Raw genomic sequence first — 13262 nt, forward strand, 5'->3', positions numbered from 1 at the left:
CATTTTTCATGGAGCCGAGCCAGATTTTCCGGTATTATTTAAGAACGATTAGAAATTAATTTTTTTTTTAACTGAAAGTTAAGAGCAACATCAAAACTTCAAAATTTTCAAGCTCCTATTTTTAAAAACGTCGAATTTTGCTATTTTTGCCAGAAGACATGCCACGGATGAGTGTTTTTTGCCAGGGGGGGGGATCGTATTGAAATAATGGCCCTAGAAAATCGAGAGAGGGTTCTCAGGAACAGTTGGATACTTTTCAGGAACCTGTGTTAGTTGAAAAACGTCCAGAAATTAAATAAAAACAAGTTTTTTTACTGAAAGTAAGGAGTGATATTAAAACTCAAAACGAATAGAAATAATTACTTATATAAAAGGGGCTTTAAAAACTTGAAAAACTTGTTTTAAAAACTAGAGTTGTGACAAATAGTCAGACTATAATGTAAAGAGAAAGGTGTTGAGGAGAAAAAAAACCCTTTCGTACACAGAATAATTTCTGTTCGTTTTACGTTTTAGTATTGTTCCTTACTTTCAGTTTTAAAAAACCTGTTTTTTATATTTTAATATGAAAAAAAAGCTTATTGCCTATTGTTTACGCATAGCATTTGTTACTGGAAAGTAAACGTACATTTTTCGGGGAGGAAAATTTTCTATGGGGAATTTTCAGTGGTAGGATGTGAGGGATGCCCTGTCTGAAATACTTCACTCTTGAGACTAAAGTATGATTTTGTGTGCCAATCCTTGACGAACAGAAAGTGAAACACAAGGTTTTGTTAAATTAGAATAAGATACCTTCTTGAACATTCTAAATAACGGTTAGCGTGAAGAGCGAGGTATTTTGGAGGGGGTATCCTCCCCATTTCTTAATAATTTCCATTCTTTTAAGTTTCAATGTTCATCCTTACATTCAGTTGAAAAAACCTGCTTTTTTTGGTTAATCACTCAAAGGCACAAACAATTCTTAGGGGAAAACATGGAAATGGCGCTGATTTCACGCTTTGGACGCGTGTTCTAATTGCATATGGAAGTTAGTTTGCCTCTGCATCGTCTTTGTCAATGTTGCGTTAATCAGCTATGCAAGGGTGGAATGTGACGTAAATTATGCAAATAAGGTAAAAAATGTTCCATCAAAATCCATTAAGTGGAGAACTTGATGGATAGTTAAACCAGTAGAGATAGTGAATGCTGTGGGGTATAAAACATGAAATAGTCAAGGCGCTGGTTTTTTCAGTTCTTTTTTTGCAGTTGAAAAAGGTTTGGAAGAATGTAAAGATGAGTCTTCGGGCTTGGGTCAGAATACTAGAAACGGCTCTGAAACACGGGTATATCAAAAGGCGAGGGGGAGGTATTTGTTAGATGGTTTCCAGAGGAAATATCTAAGTATAATTTAAGTACTTTTTACGGATGAAGTATGATAGATTTCCAAAAATTTTGCTTTTTTGGCCAAAAGAAAAGCAGATCGTTCTCGTAAATCAGTGACTAAGTTGGTCTGTTATATTCGACTACAATACTTCGGATCAAGTGGCTAACCTTTTCTCCAGGAAGAACAAATGCTGTAACTATACCGTCTTTAACTAGAAACCTGTGTGCCTGTTTGGTGTAAAAAGACTTACCATGGCGTCCGCAGCAGGTACATGACATCAAGTGAGGCAATGGAGTCTAAAGGTCAACTTCACATATAGCGTTAAAAGATGGATCTCTTTTAAGAATTTTTAAAGACACATTTGCCTCCTATGTGTTTTTTTATATATATTCTGTCTCATAACATAGAATTGATGATGATAGAGCTAAAAAAAGACTCATTTAAAGCTTTATTTTTTCTTTTTAGCTCACGGGATGAATCAGATGGGACCCAGCTGCCCTTTGTGCCCCAGACGCCTCAAGTGGTATCGGATAAAAATTCCAAGGTAGGCATTTTAATTCGATTGGTCAAAAACACCAAGAAAACATGTCTCTGAAGCACCTTAGTGCGCTTGACCAATATATGTAGTCATTTCAATACAATAATATAATCATTTGAAAGTAGTTGCCCCCCCCCAAAAAAAAAGAATGGACTACTGTAACCTCGAACGGTGAAGAGAAAAGGATAATCAAGGAGAAAATCAACTGGCCAATTGTGTATTTTTGAAAACTAGGTTTATCCCTTCAAATACTACTAATCGATGTTTCTGATAGTTTAATTTGGTTTTAGATTTTTTGTACATTTGAAAGGGATGGATTTAAAACAAAGGAAAAACTTAACAAATACTGTTGTATTTAGATAATAAAAACAAATTGATGTTCAACAATATAATTATATCTAAAAATTTTTGACAATTGCACTTGAAACGTCGATGAAAATGTACATCGACTTGGTATTTACCAAGTGACATATAGCGATCGCAATTTCTGTCGGTTTGTCTGTCACGGTTTTGCTAGTTGGGGCACTTCCAGATGAGCTAGGACGATAAAATTTGGCAAGCGTATCAGGGACAAGAAGAGAACAGATTAGAACTAGTCTCTTTCCCGATTTGACCATTTGGGGGGGAGTGGGGGACGGTTAATTCGGAAAAATTAGAAAAAAATGAGGTATTTTTAACTTGTGAACGGGTGATCAGATCTTAATGAAATATGATATTTAGAAGGAAATCGTGTCTCAAATCTCTTATTTTATGTCTTGACCGGATACAGTGCCATTGGGGGGGGGGGAGTTGGAGAGGGAAACCCGAAATTTTGGAAAACGCTTAGAGTGGAGAGATCGGGATGAAACTTGGTGGGAAAAATAAGTGCAAGTCATAGATACGGGATTGATATAACTAGAATTGATCTTCTCTATTTTGGGGAGTTGGGGGGGGGGGGTAATTCTGAAAAATTAGAAAAAATGAGGTATTTTTAACTTACGAACGAGTGATCGGATCTTAATGAAATTTGATATTTAAAAGGAACTCGTAACTCAGACCTCTTGTTTTAAATCCCAAATGGATCTGGTGACATTGGGGGAGTTAGATGGGGACTGGAAATCTTGGAAAACGCTTAGAGTGGAGAGATCGGGATTAAACTTGGTGGGTAGAATAAGCACAAGCTCTAGATACGTGTTTGACATAATCAGACCAGATTTACTCTCTTTAGGGGTGTTGGAGGGGGTAATTGGTAAAAATAGAAAAATGAAATATTTTTTACTTAAGAACGGGTAATCAGATCTTAATGAAATTTGCTATTTAGAAGGGCCACGGGTCTCAGAACTCTTAGTTTAAATCCCAACCTGATCTGGTGACGTTGGGAGGATTTGGAGGGGAAAACCGGAAATCTTGGAAAACGGTTAGAGTGTAGAGATCAGGATGAAACTTAGTCGGAAGAATAAGCACATGTCCTAGATACGTTACTGATATAACCGGACTGGATCCACTCTCTTTGGGAGATTGGGGGGGGGGGTAAAAATTAGAAAAATGAGGTTAGTTTAACTTACAGACGGGTGATCAGATCTTAATGAAATTTGTTATTTAGAAGGACCTCGTGTCTCAGAGCTTTTATTTTGCATCCCAACCGGATTCGGTGAGATTGGGGTGGAGTTGGAGGGGGGACTGGAAATCTTGGAAAACGCTTAGGGTGGAGGATTCGGGATGAAATTTGAAGTGAAAAATAAGGAAAAGTCCTACACTTCTAGATCACAATTCAAATTTCTGTCGAACTGTCTGTCTGTATGTCTGTCGGTCACGGCTTTGCTATTTTGGGCACTTTCAGATAAACTAGAGTGATGAAAAATGGCAGGCGTATCAGGGACCCGACCAGATTAAATTACAAATAATCATTTCCCTGATTCGGCCAACTGGGGGGGGGGGGGGGCTGGAAGGACCGTTAATTCGGAAAAATTTGAAAAAATGAGGTGTTTTTAACTTACGAACGGATTGTTGGTTCTTTGAAGGACCTCGTGTCTCAGAGCTCTTATTTTAATCTCGAACGGGTCCTGTGACATTGGGGGTGGTGGAGATGGAGGGAGAAACCGGAAATCTTGGAAAACGCTTAGAGTGGACAAATCGTAATTAAATTTGGTGGGAAGAAGCTCTTGGCTCTTCCGACCTCGTCACAAGTGCCATATGAGCTCTTGGCTCTTGTTTCGAGTAGTATTTTCAATGGTACACCTTTGTGTTTTTTTTTTTTTTTACCAGTGGTAGTCCTCATGAAAATTCGATCGTATAATATCGAATATAATATCGAATCAATAATTCAAAGGAAGATTCTAGTACCCTTTTTAAGTAAGAAAGGAGATTGTTCAACAAAAATTCGTGCTTTCTGCAATTTTTGAACGCAAAAAAAAAACTTTGGCTCACTCCAAATGGAATCGAAATGCTACACTCCAATTCAAATTTTTGTCGAAATCTCTGTCTGTATTTCTGTCGGTCTTGTTATTTCGAGCACTTTCAGATAAGCTAGCGTGATGAAAGTTGGCAGGCATATCAGGGACCCAACCAGATTAAATTAGAAATAATTATTTCCCTGATTGGACCATCTGGGGGGGGGGATTGGAAGGACCGTTAGTTCGGAAAAATTAGAAAAAATGAGATGTTTTTAACTTACGAACGGGTTGTCGGATCTTAGTGAAATTTTATATTTAGAAGGACCTCGTGTCTCAGAGCTCTTATTTTAATCTCGACCGGATCCGGTGACATTGGGGGTGGTGGAGATGGAGGGAAAAACCGGAAATCTTGGAAAACGCTTAGAGTGGACAAATCTTAGTTAAACTTGGTGGGAAGAAGCTCTTGGCTCTTCCGACCTCGTCACAAGTACCATATGAGCTCTTGGCTCTTGTTTCGAGTAGTATTGTCGAGTAGTATAATGGTACACCTTTGTGTTTTTCTTCTTTTTTTACCAGTGGTAGTCCCTATGAAACTTTGATCGTATAATATCGAATGTAATATTGAATCATTAATTCAAAGGAAGATTCTAGTACCCTTTTTAAGTATGAAAGGAGATTGTTCCACAAAGAGTCGTGCTTTCTGCAATTTTGAACGAAAAAAAACTTTGGCTCACTCAAAGTGGAATCGAAATGCTGTAGAGCTGCGGCAGGGTCTGAAACGGCATATCGGCTTAGAAATATCAAAAACAGATAAACAAAGACAGACAGGCAGGCACAGAGAGAGAGAGAGAGAGAGAGAGAGAGAGAGAGAGAGAGAGAGAGAGAGAGAGAGAGAGAGAGAGGAGAGAGAGAGAGAGAGAGAGAGAGAGAGAGAGAGATAGAGAGAGAGAGAGAGAGAGAGAGAGAGAGAGAGAGAGAGAGAGAGAGAGAGAGAGAGTAACACATACAAACCAATGTTGGGAAGTACTTTAAGTACTTGTACTTCAAGTACTTGTACATCAAGTACTACTTAAGCACAAAGTCAAGGTACTTGAGTCTTACTTAAGTACATTCTTCCAGAAGTACTTAATATTTAATACTTGAGTAAAATAGATAGGTACTTGAAGCTCTCAAGTACCAGTAAATTCTTAAGTACTTTCAAGTACTCTCCCAAGTACATTCCGCTTCAAAGCGAATGACTTTTTTTTTACAGAAAAGGATTTTTCAAAAAAGGGAATTTCAAGAATCAAAAGTAGTAGGATTTCAGGATTTGGCAAAAAACTGTTTGCCAAATCATGACATGGCATGAGCTCTAACAAAATTCTTAGAATCAATATATTGATTTAGAAGGAAAAATCAGAGGCCTAACGTCGGTCGGGATTTAAAATTAGAGCTCTGAGGCACGAGGTCCTTCTAAATATCAAAATTCATTAAGATCCGGTCACCCATTCGTAAGTTAAAAACACCAAATTTTTTCTAATTTTCCCTCTCCCTTCAGCCCCCCTAGATGGTCGAATCGGTGAAAACAACTTTATCAAGTCAATCTGTAAAGTTCCCTGACATGCCTACCAATTTTCATCGTCCTAGCACGTCCAGGAGCACCAAACTCGCAAAAGCACTGGACCCCCCTAACTCCCCCAAAGAGAGCGGATCCAGTCCGGTTACGTCAATCACGTATCTATGACATTTGTTTATTCTTACAACCAAGTTTCATCCCGATGTCTCCACTCTAAGCATTTTCAAGGATTTCTGGTTTCCCCCTCCAACCTCCCCCCAATGTTACTAGATCTGGTCGGGATTTAAAATGACAGCTCTGAGACATTAGTTCCTTCTAAATATCAAATTTCATTAAGATCGGGCCACCCGTTCGTAAGTTAAAATACCTAAGTTTTTCTAATTTTTCTGAATTAACACCCCCTCAACTCCCCGAAAGAGAGCGGATTCAGTCCGGTTATGTCAATCACGTATCTAGGACTTGTCCTTATTCTTCCCACCAAGTTTCATCCCGATCTTTCCATTCTAAGCGCTTTCAAAGATTTCCTGTTTTCCCCTCCAACTCCCCCCAATATCACCGGATATGGTCGGGATTTAAAGTAAGAGCTCTGAGACACGAGGTCTTTCTAAATAACAAGTTTCATTAAGATATGATCATCCTTTCGTAACTTAAAAATACCTCATTATTTCAATTTTTCTTCTCCCTCCAGCCCCCGCCCCAGATAGTCGAATGGTCTAAACTACTCTTATCACCTCAATTTGTGCAGGTCCCTGACACGCCTACTAGTTTTCATCGTCCTAGCACGTCCAAAGACATAGAACTCGCCAAAGCACTGAAAATCCCCCAACTCCCCCAGAGAGGTTCAATCCGGTCCAGCTATGTCAATCACGTATTTAGAACTTGTGTTTATTCTTCCCATCAAGTTTCATCCCAATCTCTCCACTCTAAGTGTTTTACAAGATTTCCGGTTTCCAAGATTTTTGTTTCCCCCCTCTACGCCCTATGTCCCTGGATCCGATTCGAATCTAAAATGGAGCATTTGAGACATACGATCTTTCTTTACATCGAGTTTCATTGAGATCCGATCACCCTTTCGTAAGATAAAGATACCTCAATTTTTCCGTTTTCCAAGATCTCCGATATCCCCCTCCAACTCCATCCAATGTCACCGGATCTTGTCGGGATTGAAAATAAGAGCTGTGAAGCACGAGATCCTTCTAAATATCAAATTCCATTAAGATCTGATTTTCCGAACTTTTCCGAACTACTCCCCCCCCGGACTCCACCAAAGAGAGCGGATCCGGTCCGGTTATCTCAGTCACCTATCTTGGACTTGTGCTTATTCTCTCCGCTAAGTTTCATCCTGATCTCTCCGCTTTAAGCGTTTTCCAAGATTTCCGCCCCCCCCCCTAATGACACTGGATCCGGTCGGGATTTCAAATAAGAGATGTGAGTTTCGAGGTCCTTCTAAATATGAAATTTCATTATTATACGATCACTCTTTCGTAAGTCAAAAATATTTTTTCTAACTTTTTAGAATTAACCCTCCCCCTAACTCCCCCAAAGAGAGCAGATCCGTTCCGGTTATGTCAATCCCCTATCTAGAACTTGTGCTTATTTTTCCCACCTAAAGTTTGACTCTTTCTGTCAATTCTACTTTATTAAATAGTAAAAAACTGTAGCGTAAAGAGCGGGGCGTTGAGAAGGTAACAGCCCCTTTCGTACTCTGTGTAATTTCTTTTTGTTTTAAGTTTTAATGTCGGTCCTTACTTTCAGTTAAAAAAAACTAGTTTTTTTTATTTAATTTCTGAACGTTTTTGAGTTAATGCATGTTTGATTTTGGCTCTCCGCACATAAATTATTAAAATGGAATTTAAATATTAATTCTTTTTTTGGCTAAATGGCTTTCGCTTTATCTTGACCAGACGATTTTTAGAAAAAAAAGGTGGGGGAGGAGGCCTAGTTGCTCTCCTATTTTGTGGTTACTTAAAAAGGCAACTAGAACTTTTAATTTTTAACGAACATTTTTATTCGTAAAAAATATGCGTAACTTAAGAATTAACTTGAGTAACGAACTTCTATATTCGTATATTTTTATTATGTATATGAGGGGGTTTGTCCCCTCGTTAATACCTCGCTCCTTACACTAAAGCTTAAATTGTGTCCCAATTCTTTAAGAATGACCCCTGAATCAGAAAGGCAGTAGAATAAATAGTTGAAATTACTAAAAATACTTTAGTGTAAAGAGCGAGGTATTTAGGAGGAGAAGAACCCCTCATATGCGTAATAGTCTCTGTTCGCCTTAAGTTTTAATGCTACTCCTAACTTTCAGTTGAAAAAACTTTTTCATATTTATTTTTTCATTGTTTTTTTTATATAATAATGCTAGAAAATCCTGCGCCCCCTTCATTGAATTTCTCTTACCCCATAACATATCCCTCCAAGAAAAGATCCTCCCACATAATCCCCTCCCCTCAACCCCTCCCCCCCCAAACCAAAGAATACCCCTGAAAACGTCTGTACACTTCCCAATAACCATTACTGTATGTAAAGATTGGTCAAAGTTTGTAACTTGCAGCCCCTCCCCCTTGGACTGTGGGAGAGTAAGTCATCCCTGAAGACATAGTTACTATGGTTTTCGACTATGCTGAACAAAATGGCTATCTAAAAATTTTTATCCGTAGATTTTGGGAAAAAGTGAGCACGGGAGGGGGCCTAGGTGCCCTCCAATTTTTTTTCGTCACTTAAGAAGGGCACTAGAACTTTTCATTTCCGTTAGAATGAGCCCTCTGGCGACATTCTAGGACCACTTGGTTGATACGATGACCCCTGGAAAAAAAAACAAATAAACACACACCCGTGATCGGTCTTCTGGCAAAAAATACGAAGTTCCACATTCTTGTAGATAGGAGCTTGAAACTTTCACAATAGGGTTTTCTGATATGCTGTATGCGATGGTGTGATTTTTGTTAAAATTCTATGACTTTTAGGGGGTGTTTCCCCCTATTTTCCAAAATAAGCCAAATTTTCTCAGGCTCGTAACTTTTGATAGGTAAGACTAAATTTGATGAAACTTATATATTTAAAATAAGCATAAAAATCCGATTCTTTTGACGTATCTTTTAGTGTCAAAATTCCTTTTTTTCGAGTCTCGTTTACTATTGAGCCGGGTCGCTCCTTACTACAGTTCGTTACCACGAAATGTTTGACAAACTACAATGCAAGTACATTTTATGAGGAAATCAGGTTTCATAGCTACAAAGACAAAACTCAATTTTGTTTGCTACGCATGGTGATAGAAGATAGTGTCTGAACATGGATTTTGAAACGAAGATTTGGGATTTGCCAGAGAGTAAAAAAGAGGCAATTATATTTTTCCAGGATAAGGGGTTGTTGCTCACAGTAAAACAGTGCGTCAATGGACACAACATGATTTTATACTTTTACGAGAAGGAACATTTTTGGAAGTGTAACAATAGGCCATGTTTGAAAAAAGTCAATTTGCATGCATATACGTGGTTTGCTGACAGTAGAATATTTCATTAGCTGTACCAAAAGTTTTGGCTATGTATTTGCACATTAGGGGGGGGTGCATTATATCAAATACCTACCTTAACCTAATCTAACCTAACCGCCTCTCTATATAAAATATATAATTAAAATGTACCTGCATCGTTACACGAAATCGTTACGCGAAAGTTTGTTACACGAAAGAACCTAACTTCACTTATTGAGTGTGTTCTGAATAATACTCAAGTACCAAATTAACTAATAATTACGCTGCTTTCAAGCAACAAAAGAAGGAAGAAGAAAAAAGAGAGAAAAGTGAAAATAGTTCGGCTCAACCTCACTGAACATCTGATGCTTCAAAAAACCACAAAAAAGCTCATAATTGCTTTCCTTTCATTATTATCCTCTAAAAAAAGAGTGCAATCACTTCAGAGAGAAATCGCTAAGAAAAAAGTAGTAGTTGAATTATGCGCATCTAAAATCAAAAAACATTCTTAGCAAAAAACAGAGGAAAAAAATGCATAGCGAGTAATAGAACACATTGAGTTTTAGATGAGAAAAAAAAGAGCAAAATATGGCTTCATCAATCTGTACATAAGGGTTAGCTATATTTAATGCATCTCAATCAATATCCTGGAGAAATTTACATAATATGTTCTGATTTTGGACGGTTTATCAGCAGTAGGGACCCAAGGATCTTCTGATGAAAATTAATGAAGCCATGGTAACAAAATACTCTAAAAACAGGTTTGGCGACCAACAAATTATTCATGATAAATGTTTCGACCATATACGGGTTCTCTTTTGTAGTCAGCGTCAATATTTCATGCTTTGAGATTTAAATTCGCTCCGGAGAATCATCCTCACTTGGTAATCTTAGTACATCAGTTTCTTTCTTGTTCTATGGGTATGAGTTTAACCCGGCTCGGAATTAACTCCTTTTTATTGACTTGAAACTTGCGTAAGTATCCTCATCTCAACTTATTCTTTGTGAATTAAAAATGCTTAATCTGTTTTTGGTAAGCACGTCATCTGGGATGGGGGTCAAGAGAGATCTTTTAAAGAGAATTCCCGAAAGGATTCTATGGAATTGGATCCAAAATTAAAACAATAGTGGTTAATCTGATCGGTGGCCATGGCCACGGATTTGGCTTATATCTTCAGGACTGCCTTGCGAAGACTAATAGCCCAGGAGACTCTAAATCAGAAAGCAATATACTAAGGTTCAGGGGGGGAGGGTAACGACATGTTACGGGAAATCCAGGACAGTTCCATATTTATGGGCTCTGTTCTGAATTTTTTTTTTTTTTTAATGTTGACATGCCCATAACTTCAACATTGATAAAATTAAACGTTACAGCTTCTGCGATAAATTTTTTTCTGAATTTCTTTCTTGACTTTTGAGATCAAAATTTGATAAAAATAAAAGGAAAACATGATATTGCTTAATCCTGATTATATCTTTGAAGTTCCAAGGACTGTGAAAACGTAATCTGATTTGTTAACCTGGTTAAGTGGGATCATTTGTTAATTGTGGAATTAGTGGGATATTTGTTAAGTGGAATCATTTCTCACGTATTTTATCTTAAAAATCATGAAAACATCGGGAACTCACTTTTTAATGAAAAAAAAACAAATGCAGTTACGGAATTTTTGGCGGTACTGGGTGCCAGAGTTTCAAAAGAGAAAAAAAACGGATTTGAAGAAAAATAAAAAAACAGCGAAAAACATGCTACCCCAAACAACTTAAGAAAGCGCCGCTTGGCTTTGAAAGTGTAGTTGTCTTTTGGAACAACAGATTGCTCGTTTAAATTTTTATTGACGAAAAGCGGAATCAAACTTAACTAATTAGTTTCAATTATTGACTTCCATAGTTTGACTTGGCAACACTGGCGAAATTGTAGTGCTGCCGCAAAAACTTCATTGGCTTGAAACAACTAAAAGAAAGATCCTTAAAAAATGCAGTTTTTAGGTATGAATAGAAGTAGAATGAACCTTTTAATGTCCTTGGTTTTAATGGCAAAGTTTTAACTTTTTATGGCCTGGGGGCCTTAAAAAGGCCCCAGGCCTTTTTATGGCCCAGGCCTTTGCCTGGGGGCAAAGTTTTAATGTCCTTGGTAACTTAAATTTGTTTTAAATTCAGAGATGCCATCGTAATTTTTCCGTCTGGAGAATACTTGATCTTCTTCTCGCTTGGATTGTAACCATTGAAGTAGAAATTTTGAGCCATATCAATGTTTTTTTTTTTCAAAATTTAGGAAATGTATTTGCATATCTTTAAAACCTTATAAAATGGAATTGAGCAAAGTCATGAAGCTGAAAACAATTTTGTTGTAATTCAATTGAGCAGAAGATCTATTTTGCAAGATTTCACTTTTATAGCACACATATTTTTAAAGGTCATCAAAGGTCAGGGCCCTCTAGAGGGAGAAGGAGTGGAGGTAGTTGCTTCAAAGTACATTCCCGGAACAAACTTTAGTCTGTAGATTCATCCCTGAAAGTTTCATTTTCCTAACCTAAACCGTTTCTGAGATAGCAAGAAGTCAATTAACTAGAATTTTACCGAAATATCTGTTGAACAGGGGCCCAATACTTCTTCTGTAAAAAAGGGAATAAGATGGCCCATGTCCTGGTTTTGAAAATTCTCTTCAAAAAGAAGTACAAATAATCACTATAACACTCTAATCACTCTAATCACTATAACAGAGCGCTTCTGAAAGTAGTCATCCGAATGTACGTTATGAAAAACATCTTTCGTTCTCTCAGATTTTTAACCCCCTCCCCCCAAAAAAAATTCAAAGAAAAGTAAAGAGCCACATTAAAACTTAAAACGAACAAGAAATGCTACGAATGATTAAATGAGGCCTAAAACGAACAGAGATTAAAATGAATAATCATTGAGAAAAAACAAACTTGAAAATAGATTATTATTTGGGCGAAATAGATGAAATCCAAAACTCAACTCAATAATTAAGTCAGCTTTAAACAAACAATAATTACTATAAAAAAATTAAACTTAAAACAAAGAGAATTTAGATTGTCATAAATAAAATTTACGACAATCGGAAATACGACAAATAAGAGCGTAGACTACCGCCAATTTAAGCCATCGAATTGCCGGGGCACCATTTGTGCTATAGTATTTAGATCCGGAACAGCACAGAATTTAAGAAGCAGCTTCAACATTCTTAAATATAATCAATGATAAACCGAATCTAGGAGTCTCATGGCTAGAAATTATGGCAAACATTCTGCTTGGTATTTTGTTTATTAGCCTGGTTTATAGCCATTGTTTATAACACCTATGAATACACAATATTGCCATGTAACATTTGCAGAACCAACTGACCACATGTCGCAGTAGGGCTGACTTTTTCTAACTATATAAACAATAAGCATACACAAAGGTCATCTTTGATGATACAAAGTTACGGTGCATTGACAAGGCGTTGAGAGTTGGTTTTATTACTTAGCAAAACCTTAATTAAACCACTGTATAAGAAAGGTGACAAGAGTGAGTGTCGTAATTATCGAGGCATCAGTCTGGTCTCTGTAGGTAGCAAATTGCTGAGTAGTATGATACTTTTTAGACTGAGAGATGCTGTAGACAAAGTTTTAAGGGAAGAACAGTGCGGTTTTAGAAAAGGTAGAGGATGTGTCGACCAAGTTTTCACTCTTAGGTTAATAATTGAGAAGTCCCTTCGTTGTCAAACACCTTTGGTCCTTAGTTTTATAAACAAAAAAAAGCAAGTCTTTTTTAAATGAAAGTAAGGAGCGACATTAAAACTTAAAACGAACAGAAATTACTCCGTATATGAAAGGGGCTTTTCCTCCTCAACGCCCCGCTCTTTACGCTAAAGTTTGACTCTTTCTCTTAACTCTACATTTTAAAACAGTAAAAAACTTTTATTAGATATTAGGTTTTTCGAGTATTGTGAATAAAATGGC

The 13262-nt window shown here is 37.2% G+C and overlaps 1 protein-coding gene across 2 annotated transcripts in view; it reads left to right on the forward strand.

The window, feature by feature from the left end:
* Positions 1–9833: 9833 nt before the first annotated feature.
* Positions 9834–13262, forward strand: part of LOC136035020 (peroxidasin-like) — a 326937-nt gene continuing 323508 nt past the window's right edge. Inside the window, exon 1 of one of the 2 annotated variants that reach the window (XM_065716607.1) lies at positions 9834–10184. The gene's annotated coding sequence lies outside the window, so the exon portion shown is untranslated. Of the gene's footprint in view, positions 10276–13262 lie in introns of both variants that reach the window. The other variant, XM_065716606.1, reaches the window with a different exon arrangement.

The sequence above is a fragment of the Artemia franciscana genome, chromosome 13 (assembly GCF_032884065.1).
Source record: "Artemia franciscana chromosome 13, ASM3288406v1, whole genome shotgun sequence".
In the NCBI taxonomy this organism is placed as follows: Eukaryota; Metazoa; Arthropoda; class Branchiopoda; order Anostraca; family Artemiidae; genus Artemia; species Artemia franciscana.